This window comes from Aulostomus chinensis, chromosome 8 (genome assembly GCF_037954235.1).
Source record: "Aulostomus chinensis isolate RoL2024-O1b breed Wild chromosome 8, RoL_Achi_v1.0, whole genome shotgun sequence".
Taxonomy (NCBI): domain Eukaryota; kingdom Metazoa; phylum Chordata; class Actinopteri; order Syngnathiformes; family Aulostomidae; genus Aulostomus; species Aulostomus chinensis.
The window spans coordinates 29,864,089-29,872,853 of NC_141327.1; the positions used below are offsets into that span (position 1 = coordinate 29,864,089).

At 47.5% G+C, this 8,765-nt stretch overlaps 1 long non-coding RNA gene across 1 annotated transcript; it reads right to left on the bottom strand.

The window, feature by feature from the left end:
• Positions 1-2,170: 2,170 nt before the first annotated feature.
• On the bottom strand, positions 2,171-5,023 carry LOC147258030 (uncharacterized). Its single transcript, XR_015117500.1, has 3 exons — positions 4,968-5,023; positions 3,886-3,966; positions 2,171-3,722 (listed from the first exon to the last, which is right to left on the bottom strand). It is a non-coding gene; the product is annotated as an uncharacterized LOC147258030 (long non-coding RNA).
• Between the last annotated feature and the right edge of the window lie 3,742 nt (positions 5,024-8,765).

Below are 8,765 nucleotides of genomic sequence, written 5' to 3' on the forward strand. Positions count from 1 at the left end.
ATTGATGAAAAATCAACAACTTAAATCCACGATTATTGTCTTTACCAGTGTGTTGAGATACCTTGAAGATGTAGATAAACTTACGGAAAAAAGTGTGAAATAAAATGTGTAAAAAGATCAAATAATGAACCAGTGCCAGTCAGTTGGCCTCTTCTGAAGAGATTTCTTGCTCTGTTTGAAACCACCTGCAGATTAATAAATCATGACAAGACATTAGAAAATGTCTCCAGGTAGAGGAAGCATTCAGACGTCCTGTCTGGCCTGGAATGATAGAAAACTAGACAGCTCAGTTTTTGACATCTGCTTTTGAAAATCTTTTGTTTGGTTCTTGTATTCATCCTGCTGTACCGTGTTAGTGTCTTTTGCTTTGAAGGGCCCCTCTCTTTGTTAGATTACGTTTTATTTTAAAATCCCGACAGCTTGTGCTGTGGTGTCCTTTGCTTGTGGTATTCTTCCTTTTGGCTGGTAGTGGGTGGGAAGTGTTAGCATCAGCTAGCTCAGGTCCAGGCTAGTTAGTGTAGCCCAATGGCTGGTAGTGGGTGGGAAGTGTCAGCATAAGCTAGCTCAGGTCCAGCTAGTTAGTGTAGCCCAATGGCTGGTAGTGGGTGGGAAGTGTTAGCATCAGCTAGCTCAGGTCCAGCTAGTTAGTGTAGCCTAATGGCTGGTAGTGGGTGGGAAGTGTCAGCATAAGCTAGCTCAGGTCCAGCTAGTTAGTGTAGCCCAATGGCTGGTAGTGGGTGGGAAGTGTTAGCATCAGCTAGCTCAGGTCCAGCTAGTTAGTGTAGCCTAATGGCTGGTAGTGGGTGGGAAGTGTTAGCATCAGCTAGCTCAGGTCCAGGCTAGTTAGTGTAGCCCAATGGCTGGTAGTGGGTGGGAACTGTTACCATCAGCTAGATCAGGTCCAGGCTGGTTAGCTTAGCCCAATGGCTGGTAGTGGGTGGGAAGTGTTAGCATCAGCTAGCTCTGGTCCAGGCTAGTTAGCTTAGCCCAATGGCTGGTAATGGGTGGGAAGTGTTAGCATCAGCTAGCTCAGGTCCAGGATGCTGGTGTGTCCAGCAGGAATCCTTCTCCTCCTCATCATCAGTAGCAGCAGTCGCTCTTCTAGTCCTCAACAAATGTTTCGTTCTGTTGACCCAAGTCAAATCACTGCGCCCAGTCCGGAAAGTAGTTCCGGCTACGTGTCTGATTCTACCACTACAATGTCCCCTCATTTTTAACTGTAACTCGGGTGAGGCTCCCTAATGCAGCCCATCTTGATTTTCTCTGCTGAAGTTGGACAATCAGCACATTTCCCAAAATGTTTGTCTCTTCCTTTAAAAGACAAAGAGGTCCAAATGAACTCCCGGTTCTTTACTTGTTCCGTTCAGCTGCTAGCGTGAACGTATCAGGAGTGCGGGGTTGACATTATGTGTCAGTAAGAACGCATCATCCGTTTAAACAACATCTTTGTTGTAGCTACGCAAACTGGCTGAAACTCCACTGCAGCAACCGTCTCTCATGAAACCGCCTCCGCATCCATTAAGACCTACATCAACATCTGACATCCACACACTGATGGCTGATCCTCTCCTGGAGAGCTGGAAAGCTGCTCTGATCTGGCGAGCTCAGAGGAAACAAAACAAGAACCAGAGAGAGGGAGACATGTAATGTAATTTTAAAAAGGGAGTTTGATTTCATCCTGCAGGTATTTGGGAAACAGGGGGAGAATGGCAGGCGCTGGGATAAGAGTCTGCTTTGTGTAAACTTTCCACCATATGAAAAAAGGCCAACAAGGAAAAATGGACTGCTTTAATTTCTGTTGGAGGATACTGCCAGAGCCGCGGTGGAAAGTCGGGGGCAAGCGCCGGCCATGGTTTTGATTAAATGTTATGAGGTACTGCAGGGAGGGTTGCCAGAGCGTTTGCACATTCTTAATTTCAGGCGTCAGTCAGCACCCCATCACCTCGTACCGTAGGGAGGGAGAGACGGACACCGTGAATGAGAAAAACAGAGCGTCAGTCTCGTCTGTGAATGTACACTCGGCACAAGAGCTGCTCGCTTTGAGCACGTATAAGCAAGCTGGTGGTTTGAATAACAGCGCACGGGACATTCATCTCAATATAAATCTACCAGTGTTCTGGTTATGAGACTGAAGCAGGTCTCACTTTAGCCTCAGAGTTGATTTGACCCTCGGCAACACTGCAAATGGCCACAACGGCTGCAAAACTCTCCACTTTGTTAAAAGAGTTTAATGCAGCCAATCAAAACACCGATAGCATCCCAGGTGATGACATCATCACCTGAGTGGACAAAGTAACAGACCAGATGATAGGCTGAGTAGCTGGTCCTTCATCTGGTTCCCCTCCAGCATAGCACTTAGCACGGACGCACTGTTAGCATTCCTGCTAGTCGTTCGCTAGCAGCCAGCCTGTGCAACATGAGAGAGGAAGCATCCAAGCTGATATCATTCAGCAGGAAAATAATATAAACCAGGATATAAAGATGCAAAAATAGTTACAGCCACACTTCCTGCTTCGTATAATGAAGCTATGAGATAATCAAACATGGCAGCTAACTGTCACGTAGGGTTCTGAGTCTCAGAGCTCGTTCAGCTGATACCGATCAAAGTCACCACAACGTTCCTCAGTGGATGAGGACTGAACATTGTGAAGAGACAAGTCGTTGTTTTGCAGATTTTCATGGAAAAATTATCGTGAAAACTCAGAGCTCTTATCAGACGAGTGAAAAGATGGTTTGGACTGGAACGACCAGTCATGACATCATCACGTGTAAAAATAAGATCCCTGTTTCAATCACACAATAGAATGAAAATGTAGGTTTTAGAAAAGTTCACTGTTTGGAATGTACACACATGCACACACACACACGCACGCACACACACTCACACACTCACGCTGAGAAAACACTTGGTGGGTCAAGAAAACATTGTGGCTTTGGTTAAAGTTGGGAAATGCAATGTTGTAAACTCAACATCCCTGAAGACGTTCCGCTTCGGCCGCCGCTCATCTGGTGACGATGGTGAACTGGTGGCGTACAACGGATTGAAACTGAATCACACCGAGCATCACTGAGGGAAACCGCTCACATACGTGAATTAACACATTTTCAGCAGTGGTGACGCAGGTCAGACGAAGGCGGGGACTTGCAGGACAGCAACAACCACGGCAGGCGTGTGAGGTCAGATTTGACGTTCCGCACCCACGAACAGCTCTCGCACCGCCTGACGTTTCATCACAGGAGCTGAGGTTGCAGCAGCGGTGTTGATCAGCTGGTGTTGTGTAAGACCGGCTCGTGCTCCTTTGTTGCAGCTCTAATCCATGCATTCGTGATGGAGTTTCCAAGCCTCATTACAGGGTTTCACAACACACCTGCAAGCGATCACTCCGGAGCAATGAGAACTGCAGTCGCTGGTCAACTGCTCCAGTAAATACTGTAAACCCTGATGACCAAAGTTCCCAGGACGCTTCAGCATCAGAGCAGCTCAGCTGAGGAGGTTGTGTCCCCCGGCTCTAGACGCTTTTGCATTATGACCTCTTTTCCTCTTCGCTGGCCATGTCATTCATGATCCATCCACCATCTTCTCTGAGCTGGTTACTAACTACGACTAGCGCCACTGCGAGTACTTTGTTCTGTTACTGCTAAACTGCAACGGCGCCTGACGGCCTCCGCCAGAGCTGCTGCAGCATCAACCCGCCTGACCTCGCCACGCTCTGAGCAAATACCTGCGCAGGAAAAAAAGAAAGCAAAGTAAACATTTCAACCCAGAAACTTTTTCAATACTTCAAGAGTGCAGTAATCCCACTTGGCGGTTTGGGAACATGGCAACAGAGAAGTGGGTGTCCTTTCAGTTTGCATTTCCTGTGTGTTTCTCAAAGCATAGCTGACCTTGTCCGTCTGGTCTCCGAGGTGAAGTCATTGTGCCCTCGCCGGCCGGCACCTGCCAACCAAGTCTGCCCTCCAAGGAGTCTGACGAGATTAAACATTTCATCACACTGTCAGTTCTACAGAGACGGACACAATGTCTTTTGTTTGAGGAGGAAAACCTCATAACTGAGAGTGGAGGTCACTTATTTGTTTAGAGGCTCCGGGGGATTTATCCATGTGAGAGGAAATGAACTGGCGGTTGTCAGTCAGCGAGTTCCAACACGACAGACAGGCAGATGTGAAACTCATACGAAAAGGAGCTGCGTTCTTACTCGTGGTAGCTCAGACATCCTGAAGATATCGGGCTGCTGCTCAAAAAGCAGCAACATGGCAGCATTTAACACAGGAGTCGGCGCTCTTGTTCAACACAGACACGCTTCAGATGTCATGAGGTAAGCGGCAAAGAGAAAAAATTAAATTTCACAAATTGTCACCCAGTAAGTTTCAATTTCCTCCTCACAGCTGCAACCCGAAATGTCCCACCAAGGAAAACTGAATTCTATTTTCATTTTTGGCAAGTGGCGACTAGCATTGGTGCATTAGCGCCACCTGTGTTGGAGAGGGAACAGCACGCCTGCTCTCTTTTTCATTCTAAACAAGCCTGTTTTAATATGTAAGGAGCAAACAGACGGCTGTTAAAATGTCAGTAAAAGTAAAACAAAAATTTGTTCAACAAACATTGAAGTACAAATAGACAGAAGAGTCAACTTAAACACAACAACAAAGTATTTCTACTTTGTTGTCTACAACAAAGTATTTCTACTTTGTTGTGTTCCGTCCAAAGTAATATGTAGACAGTTTCCAGTGACATAAGTTTTGACATTAAATCCGATATGTTTGGATTTGTTTAAGTTGGAGAAAATTTTCTCCGATGAACCTGAAGGCAACACGGCAAGCGCAGCAGACCGAACTCATCCTGAAGTGACCTCTCATTGGCGTCCTGGCCCGGCCGGGCCCTCGGTACCAGTCCGAACTTCCGTAAATTAATTGGACTGTCATGAACATTACGTGACACAGAACAACAACGAATGGAACACCGTCACCTGCAGCTTCTTCCACAAACGCCGATGTTCTGATCAACGCTTCGACGTCACAAAAGAGTGAAGCACGTACAAATGGGGAGGGGCTTATCAAATAAGGAGGCAACATATCTGAATTGGTCCAAATAAACAAACACATGCACATACGCACGCACACACACACACACACACACACACACACACACGCGCACACACACACACACACACAAAACTTCTGTCTTACCAAGTCATGGCAAGTCCTGCTCCACATCTGGTCTCACAACAGCACACAATAAAAATAGTACTTTGGTGTGTGTGTGTGTGTGTGTGTGTGTGTGTGTGTGGGTGGGTGGGGGTGGGGGGGGCAATTCAAAACTCAATTGGCATCAGCTTGATGATGGGAGGGGAAAAGCCCGAGGCTTCCCAGACATTTCCTGAGAGGAACCAACAGGGAGGGAGGAGAGACATTAAACCAGAACTGTAAGCAGGTTGGGATTTCTATGTCCCACCAGAAAGTGGCGGCTGATTTATTAATTACTCAGGCGCAGTGGAAGAAAACGAGCTGGCTGGAATCTAAAGTGGCCAGAAAACAGCAGCTAAAACAGGAAGAATGACAGAGACGGAGCGATTAAAGATGACAAGAGGTTGGACGAAAATAGCAGAACAGGCTTGTTCCTTTAAGTGGGCATTACAAGGCCGATTCCTGCCAAGGGTCAAAGGTCACCAGTTGTGTGCCAAAGGGTCAAGGAGAACAAGCCCTGCAGCGGCGGAGTGTTTAGAGGGGACCAGCGCATGGTAACACCCCCCCACCCCCAGGTGCTCTTGGGGGACAACAACAGGGATAAACCAATGTACGTGGCTTCTAGAACGTTCCCAATAACCCCGTATGCCTGCATGCATGAATGCGCCTTCTCATGCATGACTCCCCCCTCGCGCATCGCGAGCGTGCTGGAGGCGCGGTCTGCAGCCTGTTGCTGGATTGTAGTATTTAGTCTCGTCTGTTAGAAGGCCTCCAAAGGTGCAAGGACCCGCTAATCCCTGCTCAGAATCTCTTATCACAACATCAGCCCGCCTGGCCTCGGGGCCCGGAGTCGCGCCACAAAAATACTAGAGCCCAATAAATCTGACGCTGCTGGGTTCTCTACGGGCCGGGGATCTGCTGCTGCATCCAAGAGTTCAGTTGGACGAGACAATGATTAATCGCAGGTGAGACCTGCCATCCTCGACGTGGTTTACTAGATTCAGTCTCTTTGTTGAAGAGGAAATCTCGTGTGTGAGATATTTGTAGTTCCAGCAGCGAGTGAGATTCCAGGTGGGTCCTGCTGGTGCCGCCGTAAAGACGAGCTCATTACGGAACATTCTGAGAGCATGGAAGTCATTAAGGGTCCTGGGTAAGGGGAGACCTTTGGGTTGCACAATTAAAGCTGATTCAGTTACGCCTCGTATTGCATGTCAGGGAGGAAGGAGGAGCCTTGTCTTCCTTCTCTGCGTGTTTGTTGGTGGGAGAGCGCCAGGAGCACGTAGCACCGGCGCCGCAGGACGACAGGGAGGTGGCGCTGTCAGTGCAGAGGCAGCAACATGAACACTGGAGCTGGTTTCTGTCTGACCGTGAAGGCAAGTTCACCAAGACCTGAGACAAGCCCCCCCCCTTATAATGAACCAGCGTTCATCTCTGAGGAGAGACATGCAGGAAGGAGGTGAAGTCCAGCAGCATAACAAACATAAATGTCATGCAGGTGTTTCATTTATCAGTTGCAGTTTGAAGATTTCACAGGTTACAAAAGTCAAGCTGACATTATCATTATTATTATTATTATTATTATTGACATTATTATCATCTATTATCTGCTTACCGGCCGAGGTACCGACCCAAACACACACTCACCCGACAGTACAGGACGACTGGACGCATTCTTTGTTTAGGGGTCTCCCTTCCGGCGAAGGTGCTGGGATCGCCGTGAATGTCTGCTCCAGTCACACAGTGGAGGATCTTCCTTCAGTAATTATGACATAAAAGTAGAAACAAAACTGTGTTTGCTAAGATTCCTTGAAAAAAAGATCTGCTATGAATGGAACTGTAAACTGATTCTGGTTTGGTGAGTCATCACATGCTGCAAATGCGTCCACTGAATCGGTTTCATCCAGATCCACGGGGACTAGAAGCTTGACTGCAGCCTACCAACCCTCCAAAGAGCAGAAAGGCACCCAGGAATGCAGGATGATGGTCCGTACAGGAAATGAAGCATTCATTCCTTCGTTCATTAACTTTACCTGTTTCTCTTTTATCCTCCGTGGTTAAGTTTGCAGGCGTATTCCTGTCTTACTGTGTCCAGCGTCTGAACCTGATTCACTTCCTGTCGCTGCCTCCCTGGTCAGTGCCAGATGTGTTGATGGTTGGTTCTAGGTTCTAGGTTTGCCTGCTCAGGGTCTGTACAGTGGATGTTGGTAACAGGGCTCTTCCTGACCCTGATGAAGGCATCCACCTAATCAATAATCGAACAAAGCTCTTCGTACACGACGAACGTTGCTGGAGCTTTTTAGAAGAAGAAGAAACGCGTTCTTGCATGTTTTAGTTTCCATGGATCAAATAAGTGAATGAACACGATGCACTGACCCGGAACCTCCTTGCTGTATGGTGACGGTGCAAACGGTGATGATCCGTTACCGTTAGGAGAAACCTTGTAATCTTCCCGGCGACAGATATTCACATTCAGAAAGACATGAACGAGACGTTTAGATTGCGAGAAGCTGGAGTCGACGTTGACATGTCTCACTGTCATGGACAATACACAAGAGGGCAGGTCACAACTGATAATCACACAAATGTGGTTCATGTAGAACACACACACACACACACACACACACACACACACACACACACACACACACACACACACACACAGAGGGAGAGGAGGTTAGCAGTCTGTTTGGGAACCATTATCAAGTCCAACAATCTGTCTGAAGCTGTAGTAACTTCATCCACCCACCCCCAGCACGTCTTGACTGCACTCATTACAACCAGGACCCCCCCCCCCCATCACCCTGCAGCAGTCACGTGCCGGCTGGACTGTAGAGCAGCAACACTGGGGGGCTGACGGCTGTGAATTTGGGCTTTGTTTTAACTGATAGCGTCTCACTGCAGCTGTGGAACATTAAAATCCTGCTACAATAAAATCAAGTCTGCTTTCAAATACCAAGACGCTCAGAAGCAAAGCCTCGGCTGCGAGAGGAGAAGCCACACATCAGGAAAAGTCTGCGTCACTGATAACTTTAGCTAACTTTTGTGTCCGTGTCCTCTCTGCTGCTACTTCAGCACCATCCCAGGGGGAAACACAACCCTTGATTCAGCCCAAAACAAACAAAACAACTCAATGTTTACCCCTCAGTAATTTTCTGTTGAATTCAGAATGATAACCTTAGAAATCCACCCTCTTAACCGCAGTGGTTTCTGTCAGTCGTCCAGCATCCTTAGAAGAATCTCTTGGAATTGGATTTTCATGTCACTGGAATGGAATGAAAGGCTGGAATCTGTTTCAACTTTGTTGATTTGGGTCGACAAGGGACAAGTGACACTGACAAGCTCGGCAACGCTCCACCAGTTCCAACTGTTCCCCATCGGGCAGGAGGAAGAGCTGTACTTTGAGGGAGGTTTTTTGTGCTGAGAACCAGTTCAGTTGTACTTTAATGTACAAGTGAATGTGTTTTTGTGACTTCTTCACAGCAACATCTGAACTTGTCAAAGTGGCAAAAGCACAGCTGAAAGCAATCGCACAAACCATGAGTCCGTCCCATCAAGACTTCGTCAGAAATGTTCTAGGAGGG